Source organism: Equus caballus, chromosome 2 (assembly GCF_041296265.1).
Source record: "Equus caballus isolate H_3958 breed thoroughbred chromosome 2, TB-T2T, whole genome shotgun sequence".
NCBI classification, from domain to species: domain Eukaryota; kingdom Metazoa; phylum Chordata; class Mammalia; order Perissodactyla; family Equidae; genus Equus; species Equus caballus.
In genome coordinates, this window is record NC_091685.1 from 103138004 (window position 1) to 103152679 (window position 14676).

General features: G+C 33.5%; 1 long non-coding RNA gene across 1 annotated transcript in view; it reads left to right on the plus strand.

Moving 5' to 3' along the window:
* LOC106782865 (uncharacterized) overlaps nt 1-13934 on the plus strand; it is a 189409-nt gene extending 175475 nt beyond the window's left edge. Inside the window, exons 17-20 of the long non-coding RNA XR_011435471.1 lie at nt 2074-3449; nt 10878-10987; nt 11823-11891; nt 13521-13934. This is a non-coding gene — a long non-coding RNA (uncharacterized lncRNA). The remainder of the gene's footprint in view (nt 1-2073; nt 3450-10877; nt 10988-11822; nt 11892-13520) is intronic.
* Nucleotides 13935-14676: the final 742 nt, after the last annotated feature.

The window sequence follows — 14676 nt, forward strand, 5'->3', positions numbered from 1 at the left end:
ACATTCCTTAGTTTTTCCTATTTTTCAAATTTATATAAATGGACTTTGCTGAAGGAAGTCATCTGTGATTTCAGTCTTTCAGTCAATTACGTGATTAGGATATTCATCCAGGTGGATGTATCTTACAGTATTCCTTTTGATTAGAATGGAGTATTCCATTGTGTGCATATAATAATTTTATCTATACCAGTGTTAGGAAACATATAGGTTGATTCCTGTGCTTTGGTATAAAGAAGAATCCGCTGAGGAACATTCCTGTATTTGTGTCCTAGTGCTATGGAATACAATGGCTGTTTTGTTTGTCACCGTTAGTAGTAATACGAATTTATTTTCTAAAAGTGTTGTGCTGGTTTCATACTGTCGCAGTTTGGAGTTCTCAATACTTCACATCATCTACAACCCAACATACTGTCTAATTTTGTAAATGTGAATGGTGTGAAATCACTTACTATTGTGATTTTAATTTACCTTTCTTTGATTAACCACGAGGTATGTGGTAATGTACATGTTGATGTGCCATTTGTATATCTTCCTTTGCAAAGTGCCTGCTTGTCTATTTTTGCCAGTTTTCCCTCAGGTTTTTCTTTTTATTATTGAACTGAATCTATATATTATCCATACTAACATTTTGCTAATTCTGTGTTGCATATTTATTCAGTTTGTGACTTCAAGCATTTTTACTCACTCTATGGTAATTTTTATAAACAAATATTTTTAAGTTCAATGTAGTTGAATAAAACAATATTTTCTTTGGCAATTAGAAAATAATCACACTTTTATTTCTTCCTTTCAATCCTTAACTAATTTTATTACTTTTCATTTCTTATACTTTGCTGGCTAAAGTTTCAAGTAAACTGTTGATCAGCTAACTGACATACCGGTTGCTTCTAATTTTAAAATAAATTCTTTGAAATACTCAAATACTTTCACCAATCTATATAATGCTTGCTGTAAGATTTTCGTAAATGCCTTTGTTAATTTAATTTTTATTAACAGTTTCCAGTGTTTATCTACAGAAGTTGTTGAATTTCATTAGACAATTCTGAATATGTTGTAGTGGTCATTTTTTTCTTTTTGAATTGTTTTTTATGGTAAATAATGTTGTTCAATTCTCTAAGGTAAAACATTACTGTGATTATGCTGTAGTATCCTTTCTACACAATTACTCTTATCATTCACTGCTTTATTTAGCACTATTGCATCTATGTGCTATTATATTTAGCACATTTGAGATTTCCTGAAATTTTTTTTCTTGTACTTTCATGTTTGTATTTTTTTAATATATTGTTATGTAATGAATTACTCCAAAATCTAGTACTTAAAACAAACAGTATTATCTTACAGTTTCTGAGAGTCAGGAAACTGGGTAGAGTTTAGTGGGGTCCCTCTTGCACAGGATTTCATCTGAGGCTCAACTGGTGAATGATCCATTAACAAGTTCACTCGTGGTTGTCGGCAAGATGCAATTTCTCAGTGTCTGTTGGCCTGAGGTCTTCAGTTTTTCATTGACCATTGATTATCTCTTTTAATTCCTTGAGAAATTAGCCTCTCTGCGTAGAACATCTCACAACATGGCAGATGACTTTCCAAAAGAGCCAGTAAGCAAAAGGTTAAGAGAAAGAGAGCAAGATGAAAGTTTTTGTGAAACCTAATCTCAGAAATGACATCTCATCACTTTTGCTGTATTGTATTTTTTAGATCTTAATTAGTAGGTCTAGTCCACACTCATGGGGAGGGAATTATACAAGAGCATGACTACTAAGCGGATAATTAGAAACTATCTTAGACTTGTCTACCACACTGATTTTAATTATATATATGTATATATATATACACACACACAGATATATATGTAATTAGAAGGGTGTAATTAGAAGCTATCTTAGAGCTGTCTACCACACTGATTTTAGTTTAATATATATGTATAATGTAATGTAAATATATCTCTCTCAGCTTATTTACTTGCATGCTCTTTTTAATCCCTAATGAAATTTGCTATTTATCCCTTCTTTTCTAAATTTATGTTGTCAAGTGTTTGTCTAATTTATTGCATTTATTTTTTTCCTGAGGAAGATTAGCCCTCAGCTAACATCTGTGCCAATCGTGCTCCACTTTATGTATGGGCTGCCGCCTCAGTATGACTGATGAGTGGTGTAGGTCCACACCCGGGATCCAAATTCGTGAACCTGGGAGAGTAGCCAACATAATACTGAAGGAGAAGAACAAAGTTGGAGGATTACCACTACCCAGCTGCAAAACTTACTATAAAACTACAGTAATCAAAACAGTATGGTATTAGTGAATGAACAGACAAATAGATCAATGGAAGAGAATAGAGAACCCAGAAATAGATACATATAAATATAGTCAACTTTCACAAAGGGGCAAAGGCAACTCAATGGAGAAAAGGTAATCTTTTTAACAAATGGTACTGAAACAACTGGACATCCACATTCAAAGAAATGAATCTAGGCACAGACTTTAGATCCCTTCACAAAAATTAACTCAAAATGGATCACAGGCCTAAATGTAAAATACAAAACTGTAAAACTCCCAGAACATAACATAGGAGAAAACCTGGATGGCCTTGGATATGGTGGTGACATTTTAGATAGAACATCAAAGGCATGATCCATGAAAGAAATAATTGATGAATGGGACTTCATTAACATTAAAAACTTCTGCTCTGTGAAAGACACTGTCAAGACAATAAAAAGCCACAGACTAGAAGAAAATCTGATAAAAGACTGTTATACAAAATATAGAAAGAAGTCTTAAAACTCAACAATAAGAAAATGAACAACTCATAAAAAATGAGTCAAAGACCTCAACAGACACCTCATCAAAGATGGTATGCAGATGACAAAGAAACATGTGAAAAGATGCTCCATATCATAAGTCATCAGAGACATGAAAATTTTTTAAAAAATGAGATACCACTACACTATTAGAATGGCCAAAATCTAGGATTCTGACATCAAATGCTGACAGGGATGTGAAACAACAGGGACTCTCATTCATTACTGATTGAAATGCAAAATGGTATAATTACTTTGGAAGACAGCTTGACAGTTTCTTACAAAACCAAACATGCTCTTCCCATATGATCCAGCAATTACTCTCCTTGGATTTACCCATGGAGGTGAAAGCTCATGTCCACACAAAAATCTGCACACAAATGTTTATAGTAGCTTTATTCATAATTGCCAAAACATGGAAGCAACCAAAATGTCCTTTGGTGGGTGAATCTCTAAATAAACTATGGTACCTGAAGACAATGGGTTATTATTTCAACACTGAAAAGAAATGAGCTATGAAGCCCTGAAAAGATGTGGAAGAAACTTAAATGCATAGTAAGAAGTGGAAGAAAATCCAAGAAGGCTATATACTCTACAATTTCAACCAAATGACATTCTGTACAGGCCGTTAAATATGGAGTCACTGAAAAGGTCAGTGGTGGCCAGGGGTTATCAGGGAGGCAGGAACCAATTAGCCATGCACAAGAGACTTTTGGGCAGTGGAAATACTCTGTACGATACTATAATGTGAATACATGTCATTATACATTTGTCCAAACTCATAGAATGTACAACACCAATAATAAGCCCTAAGTAAACTATGGACTTTGGGTGATTATGATGCATCAATATAGGTCCATCAAAATCAGAAATCAAAATAGGAAATAATTTTTTAAACCAGACATAAAATACTTTCCATAACGGAAGAGATTGATAATTTTGACCTCTATAAAATTAGGACCATTGTTCACAAGAAAATTTCAAAATGGGGCAAAAATACAAAGTTGGAGAAGATATAGGTCACATATGTAATAAACAAAATTTTAGTAAAACAAAGAATATCTGTAAGAAAAAAGATAGGAAATCCAATGAAAAAATAGGCAAAAGATTTGAATAAATATTTTGCAATCCAAATGGAAAATAGATGTTTGAAATGATGTTGACCTCACTGATAACAACTGGAAAGGAAATTTAAAGCAAAATTAAGACCATCACACAAGAGAACAGAAAGGCAAAAAATTTAAAAAGCCTCTACTAATGTTGGTGAAGATAAGTAGCAATGATAACTTTCATACTCTGATAGTATATAAATTGGTAGAATCACATTGGCTAAGATTTTGGTATTGTTTGGTTAGGTTAAAAATGCAGAAATATTTTAACAAGAAATTCTATGCTCAGGTACGTACCGTAGAGAAAATTTTGCACATAAGACCTCCAGAAGATGTGTATATGCATATCCCAACAGAGTATAACAGACTATCCTACAACAATCCATAAAAATGAACCAAAGCTACACACACACACATAAAAATGATGACTCTCAGAATAGAAATAATTTTGAAAAAAAAAGCAAGTCACAAAAGATCAGAAAGAGCCCAAACTAGAATATATCATTGATGGGTGCTTACATAGATAGTAGAGCTATTTTTTTTTAGCTCCAACATAGTTGATTACTCTTAAGTCTAATGTTCCCTTTTAGGTCAATGAGCCTTGGAATTTTCACCTTCTTGTTGAAGTGTAAGCTTCCGTATGTCCCTATAAGAATTTTAAACCTCACTGATGGCTGTTATGAAGTTGTCTGAGTTGTAGATTCTATTGTATGTGGTCACTGGCAAGTGTCCCTGTGTGTTTATGTGTAGTGTGGGAGTTTGAATGCAATAAGGGCGTATGTGTGTGTGTTGCTATGTATGTTCTTTTGAGTGTGAGTCGTGAAAGGAAACTGTATAGATAAAATTCACTTTCTTCAAAGTAGAACTCTCATAGATGTAGCCCATGAACTGAAGAGCTATCAGTCTTACACAAATCTTTTGGTTTTGCTACTCATTGTAATCACTGTCCATTTTCTGTTGTACGAGGAATTGAAACTGGGGATTAAATTTTACTGTTTCCACTCTTGAGAAGAGGGTATTAAAAGAAATCTGAGGGGCTGGCCCCGTGGCCGAGTGGTTAAGTTCGCGCGCTCCGCTGCAGGCAGTCCAGTGTTTCGTTGGTTCGAATCCTGGGCACGGACATGGCGCTGCTCATCAAACCACGCTGAGGCAGCGTCCCACATGCCGCAACTAGAAGGACCCACAACGAAGAATATACAACTATGTACTGGGGGGCTTTGGGAAGAAAAAGGAAAAAAAATAAAATCTTTTAAAAAAAAAAAAAGAAATCTGAAAGCTTTAATAGCACTTTATTCCTTATTATGTTAATGGACCTAAAAACTTGTGGCCAGCCCTATGAAAATTTTGCTGGTCTAAGATTATGTGAGAAATAAAAGTTAAAAAATAAATTATCAAAAGTGAAATAGACAGGTGCTATTTGTATTAACTATTATATTTCTCCTAGTAGAGGAAATTATCACGTTCAGGACAAATAATACGTAATAAAATTTCTATTAATTGACTGTATTCTTTCATTTAATTACCACATAGATATTTGAATCCACAGCACTTTAAATCTGAATATTTAAAGAAATATTTGTTGAAATATTCTGTATTTATCCCTAGGGGAGGGGAGCCTAATGTATTTTTAAAAATTACATTGGTCTTACTCTAGTCCTTGCTTTCTGTTCTATATCCATAAACAAAATCAAAATTGTTATGAGTTTATAAACTCATACAATTTTGGAAAACCAGCAAAATTTTACAAGTTACGTGATATTATTTTTTGCTTTCTATTATATTTGCTGGGGATTCTTTCTATGGTAACTCTACACGTTTTTCACCATTGATCAAGAAAAAAATCCCATCCTCCCCAAAACATCTGCTGAAACAGATTTGTCTGTAGAAAGGGTTTCCAGATCTGAATTGCACTGTTCAAACTATTGTCAGTATTCGACTAATAGCTAGTTCCATTTCTGGGGCTATATTTAAGTATTCATTCTTGATTCAAGTTGTCTTGTTCCAAATGCAGAAGAAGTGAATTTTTAGATGCTCTAGCTAATTTTCAAGTCAAACTATCATAGCCTACTACCTGATTCTTCCAGAATTGACCCCTCGCTCCTTAGTACCTTTTTCCTGAATAAACTTAGTAACTATAAAACTAGTTTGCTACTGTTCCTTCACACGTCCTTCACATCCAAGGTGACGATAAGCTCCCTTGACATAAGTGACTGTCTTATTCCTGCTTATTTCCTCAATGCTTATCCTGCTGTCTGTGAAAATGTTCAGTCAAAAGTAAATAAATACGTGAATTGATGTTGTGATAGAATACAATTAACATAATCAGAAATATCAATGAGAGCTGAAGACTAAAACCTCACAGTAAGTTTTCTCAGGACCCTGTCAGCTAACTTTATTAATAATATGTTCATTTTTATTTCTCACAATGACTACAGCAATGAGAAGCAGGTGGTTAACATCACTGTGAAAGAGGACATGGTTTAATTTTATTTAAGGCAAGTTTGACAGGTTATCTGAACAGGCACATAAAGTAACACAATCTTCTTTGAGTTATGTATGACAAATATATTCTTTGTGTAACTGCTCTATAGCATCCTCATTCATGGGTAAAACTTTTTGTTATTTTTATTTCATGTGATTAATAATCGTAATAATGTTGCAAATAGCTTCTGTTATGCTGTACTCTGAAGTCAGCAATTTAAGCAACAAATAGAAAACCAATTTTTCTGTAGATTTCTGATGTTGTATTTGCTGAATACTACTTGTATTAGTTTGCTGGAGCTGACATAACAAAATAGCACAGACTGGGGGCTTAAACAACAGAAATTGATTTTCTCACAGTTCTGGAGGCTGGAAGTCCATGATCAAAGTGTCTGCAGGGTTGGTTTCTCCCCAGGCCTCTCTCCTTGGCTTGCAGGTGGCCGGCCTCTCACTGTGTCCTCACACGGTCTTTTCTCGATATGCATCACATCCCTGGTGTCTCTCTACAGTCAGATTGGATTAAGACCCACCCTAAAGGCTTCATTTTGACTTAATTATCTCTTTAAAGGCCTTATGTCTAAATATAGTCACATTCTAAGGTCCTAGGGGTTAGGGTTTCAACATACGAATTTGAGGGGGGTATAATTCAGTCCATAACAGTACTTAAATACATAAGTACAAAAATTTGAAGAAGAAAAGTGTAGTTACCTCTAAGTTAGATTTTGATTCACGATTCTAAAGGTAAATATAAATATTTTCTTGAAATTACTCTAAAATTTTTTTTGGTTCTAAATATTTATATGAAATGTTTACAAATTTACGAATGATTATTCATAAATTGAACATTGCCTTAATTAAAAAAATCAAATGTTTATGTTTATAATTAATTATGACCTTTTCCAATAGTTAACAAGGGAGAAAAAGAAGGTTAATTGTTATGATGACATCTTTCATGTCTGCTTTAAAGCATGTTAAGTTCTATTTAAAAGTATCCTTTAAAATGATGTCATATTTAAAATGGTATATTTCTACTATTCACTGAAATGATTTCTAGTCTCTTTACTTTACAAGAAAAAGATAAAACAACTCCTTTCAACAATAATGATTGAGTCTCACAGTAAATCTATTGCTAAAATTTAGAAGAAATTTTGACTAATTTCAATCCACACAAATTAGATTGAATATGAAGTTTATAGATACCAGAAAATGACAAGAAAAGGTAATATTAAAGTAGTATGCAATGCAAATATTTTCTTACCCTCAAAGAGTAGAGGACATATGGAAAAGAAATAAGAATATCTTTTTGCCTTCATAGAAGGAGGAACAAATATTTCAATTATTAATGTTTTCAAATGATTTTTATTTGATGATCAGGGCTCTTGATTTTTCATTAACAGATATTATAAAGGTAAAGAAGGAAAGGTTTTCTGTGCAAAGCTGAGAAATAGATTAGATGTGACATAAAAATGATTTTTTTTTGCTGTTGTTTTAAGGATAACTAAAGGGTATAAAGCCTTTAAAAACTTGAAGGAAAGTATAAAAAAAAGAATCCTCAATCAAAACAAAGTAAAACAAAGAAGAAACAGAAACTAAATAAAAATGAAGAGACGACATTGGAATAAAAATATACTAAAATAACTTCATATATATCAGTAATCGCAATAATTGAGTAAATTGTACCTTTTTAATAAGCTTTAAATATATCATGTAAAAATATATAGGAGAGCAAGGAGAATTGTTAAAGCCACCATTATATGGAGAGGTTTTAACATATTTCTCAAAAACTCAATTGGATAACAAATACTTAAGGTTATAGAAATTTTAATAAAATAAGAAGCTACCTAATATGTATATACATATAAATAAATAGTTATATTTGAAAAGAGGTAAGAAATAGATATTTTTGTTGAATAGTGAAATGTTAAAGCAATATAGATCTGAGGAAAAAGCCAAATCTGAGTCTGAAGACAAATATCACCATTATAAAAAGAACACTTGGTGGTTAGAATAGATTTGAATTTTTCTTTAAATAATTATTATACTTCTGTTACTAAATATAAAAAATTAATTAAAAAGTTTAAGTTCAGTTACAATTATTCTTCAGCCTGCTACTCAATTGCTCCTGCCAACAATATGTTACAATTTTCAACATTACTAAATATTTGTTTTCAATGAGCTCATTGGAGGAGTATCAAATGTCATTAATAACCCTATTTCATTTCTTTCTGGGTACATAAAAAGACGATATTTCTCAGAATCTCTTGTAATTGGTGGTTCCAATAATTGAGTTCTGACCAATGAAAATACATATAAAGTAATTCAAAGTTTCATTCCTTGGATCTGCCCTGTGGAATATCTTACTCATCTATAAGGAGTCATTCAAAGATAGAAATTGTGTAATTTTTGATGTAGTGAAAAATAGAAGACAAAAAACTTAGAAATCTATCAAATTTGAGCGGTTAAATACAATGTAGTTTAATCATATCAGAAAATACTATATAGCTGTTGAAAGAATGAACTAGATCTGTATGTATTAACATGGATCTACCACAAAAACATATTTTTAAATTTTTTTAGGAAGTACTAGAAAAATCAATATAGTATAAAATGATTTGACCCACAACCAAAACCAAACACATGAAAAGAAAAATATTAAACTGTGTCTGTCTGTGTAGATACAAATTGTAAAAGCTATCTGGAAGGACACCACCCAAAATCATAAGTTTGATCATCACTTGAAGAGAAGGGAAGACAAATCGGTTGTGTTCAATGGAGATTTTAAGTTTATCCTGTGTTCTTTATTTTTTTAATTAAAAGGGACCCTTGTTTTATTTGCATATTTAAATTAATTTAAAACAATTAAAAATTTTGTGTATATGTCAATCATTTGTATAAGAATTGTCTGTTATCCCGTTTAAGCATTCTTAGTTGCAGCCGTTATTTCTTATATAATATGGTTTGTAGGTTTTGTTATCTTGGTATCACCTAGAATGTGTTTCCATTCTTTTCACATTCTGATGTTGCTAACAGATGATGCTATGTCTTCCTGATTGGTCCTCATGAAAACTTTTGTTATCAGCAATTCTCAGCCTGGGGTTAGAAAGTGGGGTGCTGGAATATCAGAATCTCTAAGGGGGAGATATATAGTATCAAAAATATATTCAGTGCTACAATAGAATTCTAAATAATACAAATTTCAGAAAGTATTAATGACAAAATCTTTGTGATTGATGAGGATATGCAAATAATGGGCTCCTCACCAGCAAATAAACAAATTTAGAAAATTAACTTATGAAGCATTGCCATTCTTATTCTTATCTAGTCTAAGATTATTTGGCACTCATCTCATGCTGTTTCACTTAAGTTTACTGCAGCAAAATCCCCCAACTGCTTTTCTACCAAGTTCCTTGGTTTTGAATTTACACTTGTCTCACATTCAGAGCAAAGTTCTCTATGCCTTTTCTTCCTGTTTTCATTTTTTCTTTACTTCCCATAACAAAACTGTCTATGAAGTCTTCTATTCTCAACTTCATCGTAGCCAAAACCCATCCTTCCTATATAAAGCCGCAGTGACCATACCCAGAAGTAAAAAATAAATTAAAAAATAGAAAAAGATACAAAATATTTTTCTCAAGAATCCTTTTGGATGTGGAAAACAAAGTGACAGTACACAGGAAGGCAGAATATGGCAAAATCACCAATTTTAATGCTGTGACTTTCAGTGCAGTGGAGAGTGAGGTTGTAAAAGTTTCCATTTCTTGTGGAATTGTTTCCAAAATTTTTTGGACTCGTTATATTGTATTTTCATATGTGTGTAAAAGGATTTCACATTAATTGATGTTATAGCTTGACAGGACATGACTTCGAGAATAATCCTCACCAGAAACCATACGGTCACTGAGTGATATTACGTTGTTGAATTTACCACAGTCTAATAACTGGTATTCAATTTTGTCAGTATCATAATAATGAATTGTATGAATAAAAGTCAGAAGGAGACCAAAATAAATAAATTAGACAACTGATCTGTTTCTATAATTTTGATTTCTTTTTTTTTAAACCCTTGATACTCTTTTTTCTTCTGCTTTCTCTCCCCAAAGCCCCCCAGTATATTGTTGTATATTTTTAGTTGTGGGTCCTTCTAGTTGTGCTATGTGGGATGCCACCTCAGCATGGCCTGATGAGCAGTGCAATGTCTGTGCCCAGGGTCCGAACCAGTGAAAACTTGGGCTGCCGAACCGGAGCGCGTGAACTTAACCGTTTGGCCATGGGGCCAGCCCCCAGTATAATTTTCATTTCTCATATACCAACTATGTGTCATGCATGCTATTAGTTGCTTACCAGTGGTGCAGCTATGCTACACGTATATAAAGCTAAACTAAAATAAATGATCACTACATTTGAGACAATCTGGTAAAACGTAGGTTATTGTGGGCAGGACCAAGGGAAATTAAGTTATGTGAATTGATTTGCAAAATTTTGTCCACAGTTTTATTGCCCTCACATAACTGAGGTCTGCTCCATTCATCTGGCAGTTCAGCTACCACAAGAATGCTCTTCTCATGGCAGAGAGCGGAAGCACAAAAAGGATGAAAAAGGGTGAGTAGAAACATTCAAAGATCCCTAAGTGCTGCAGGAGATCATAGCAGCATTCTTGCTAGGCTTTAAGCCTAAGGAAAAATAAATTCCAAATGGGTGACTGGGGGGATATGTGACTGCTGATTCTCATAATCATTATACCAGATTGCTTGTGCTTTGGACTCTCAGGCTGGAGGGGAATATGTTATCCGGCATGAAGGCAAGGGGCTTAGGAATGCCAGGCCCTTGCAGGAACAGAATGCTGCCTGCAGACCTTGCTGATTGTCCTTAAGATACTCCCCAAGGGAATGACCTGGGATGGGCTGGTGTGCTTCAGGGGATGAAGAATAGAACCTTTGGACTCTGGCTTGCATGTCCTTGCAGGCATGAGTTTCTGCTATTGTAATTGCTTGTGATTCTTTACCTGCAAGTAAATATGTGATGATCCAAGGGACCTCACCTCAGTCCTTGAAGCTGATGGTCCCCTGTCCCATTGAATAATATAGATTGTATTCTATTAATTCCGTCTGCCCCTTTGGCTGGCTGCCTAGCTGGTCTCGGCAGCACCTAAGTCTTTGTCTTGAAATTGGCACGTTGTCACTTCTACCCACATTCCATCACCTTCACCAAAGGCGTTCGTTTGACCACACTTCAGGGGGTGATATTCAGGGGGTGAGCGAGTATACGCTGGCTCCAGTGAGCCTATGTAATACCCCTACAGGGAATAAAGGAGGACTCAGAAGAATCCAATCTACCACATAGCTTATACAGTCCTACTTTCTTCCTCTTGCCTCTTTCTACCTACTTCTTGCTGATGAGGCCATAGAAGTTAAACTGCTTTCTTTGTTTTGTGCAGCCAGGGAATGGCAGAACTTCAGCGTCCAACTCAAACTCCTAAAAGGAGTCTCTCTTTCTTCAAAGTAAGGTACAGGTGTATTCTTATCAAATTGAAGGACATATTAAATTGTGAAAGCCACAGTTGTGCAGGAAATATAAAAGTAAATGTATAAATTGAATCATGCTCACTGATACAACTGATGTTTTTGTCACTAACAAAATTTCATCAAAAGGAATTTTAAGCAATGTTTTAATTAGATGGGTTCATTCATTGACCAAAAATATTTAAAGAGTGCCTATTGTTAAGTTTTAGGTTAAGTACTTGACTTATAATGGTTAAAAAGTCTAATTGGTCTTTCTTTTATAGAGAGCTATAAAGAAAATCTGAATAGGAGCAAAGAGGTTACTAGAAGCAATTTTTGAAATGTAGGTAAAAGACAATGTGGTTGTGTAAGATTGAGGGTGACGAAGATGCTAAAACATGGACATCTTAGAGGTATGGAATGGGTAAAACTGTGTGTGAAAAGCTTGAAGGACGGATTTCTAGGATGATCCCAAGTTTTCCATCTTGAGCACATGAGGATATGGACATAGAATTTAAAGAAACGAGTACTAACATGAGAGAAAATTTTTTGAAGGAGAAATATAAGCTTTCATTTCTGAAGATGTGTAGTTAGAAATGGTTGTTAGAAATTTCATCATAGATGCAAAGTAAGTAGTTGAATCTATGATTTTGGACTTCAGAAAAGAATTTAGAGGTGGATATATACTGAAGTGAATTATTAGCATAATGATGATATTTAAACCTATGAGAGTAGATAAAATCAATTTGAAGAACGGAGAGTGGAAGTGTAGGTAACAGAGTATTGGACTTAGCCCTGTTCCACAGGTATTTACAAGTCAGTAATTACAAAGAGGGTCTAAACAGGTGACTGAGAAGGAAAAGATAAATGTGCAATATCAGGAAGCCAAGAAAAAATAAATTTCAAGAATTAAGAAATGGTCATCTTTCTATTATATGGCTAATTATATTAATATAATATTCATATTTTAACATTTAACTATAATAAATATAATATATATAAATTTTACATATTTAACTGTTGGAGTGAGTCAGTAAACTGAAGACTAAAATTTATTTAATGGATTTAGCAAGAAAGGACAAAATTCAGCAAGGACAGTGCTGGTGAAGTGGTAGGAGTTGATTCTAACATTTTTTCTCTGCAGCCATCCTAAGAAGTTTGAAGTGCTAAGGCATTTATTTATTTATTTATTTGATCCAGTAAACTTCTAAATTGAATTGATATGGAAAGTCATTCCTGAGAAATATACCTTGATAAGAGAAGAGGAGCTATAAATTATAACTTTTATTTTCTCATCATGAAAGGCCTTGAGATAAATAAAAGCTTCATTGATCAGACATAAAATTACAACATTAAATGTCAGTTTCACTAAAAATATACTTTTGGACAGTCAGAATGGAATGAAATAAAATCACCTTTGCCAGGCATGCAAATCTCCAGTGTAATACATTTACTTCAATATCGTATCGCATATTTCATGATTCAAACATATCCATGAAATTATTTCTGGGTTTAAAATGTTTTTGGATGACAGAAGTGCAATGAAAAATTTAGTTGAATCTGGGAATGCATAAAACGTATTCCTAAAATAGGTTTCTTTTCAAATCTAATTGTCAATTTTCTTTCTCTTTCAGGAGAAAGTAATAGGGATATTGATCAAGCGTCCCGGCTGTATCACCCTCCTTCCTTTGCCCTAAACTTCAAAGACTCAAAGCTGCTGCTCCAATGGGACGAGTAAATCTCTTATAACCAAAACCAGTCAAACTACCATCTACAAATAATGCATTTTCTAGCAGTCTTTGTAGAAAGAAAATTGCATTATTAAAGTTTACTGAGGACATTTGCCTGAGGTTTCTGCTGTAGTACCCCGCTCCTCTTCTTCCCTGGAACGGTATCATCGTGGCTTCTAACGTCCATGAACTCAGCTCACAAAGACTGGTTATGATAGCTCTGCTCAAACTCCAGTTCTGCAGTTCTCAAGAAGGACTTTAAAGTCATCAGATGGAAAGTTTAAATTTTCAAGGAAGAATAAAATGTCTGAATCCACAGCTATGTGTATAAATTTGATATGATCTCAAAACCACTATCTAATAACACCTACATTCTATTAACAAGCAAAAGGATACATTTTGATTGATAACTTGAATAATTCAGTCTTACAATTCATAGTAACATTATTTTTGGCTTAATGTAAAATTTGTTCTATCGGTTCAGTAATCCCTTTAGCTGGACAATATGGTTTTATTTGTTTATGTATTTCCATAGTCATGTGATTTTTCCTATCAATTTATTTATATAAAAGTAGCATGTATCTAAAAATTTCCAACTGGACAGAAAAGTGTAAAATAAAAAAATAGGTGTCTCCTCAACACAAAGGCCCTCTCCCAAAATATACCACTATTTTTTAGTTATCATAAACACATTCTCTTTAACAATTGAAAAACAACCTATTGTTTTTGGATATCATACTCGATTTTAACTACTCCTTCAGTGATGCTCTTTGAATTGTTTTCTATGTTTTGTTATCACAAATAATTGTGATAATAACACTAAAGATCATTTTCATAGAGCTTAGTGTAATTTTGAGAGTGTGTTTATACAGGAAATAATCAATAGCGAATTAGCTTGAGTAAAATCTCTGAGTGTCTCTGTGTCTCTGTGTTCTGTGCGTCTGTGTGCTTTTAATTTTAATGGGGTAAATTATTCTCTAGATTAGTTTTGTCCAAAAGGACTCTGTTCTGAGGAAAATGTTCTCTAAATCTGTGTTGTCTGGTAAGATGAACTCTATCC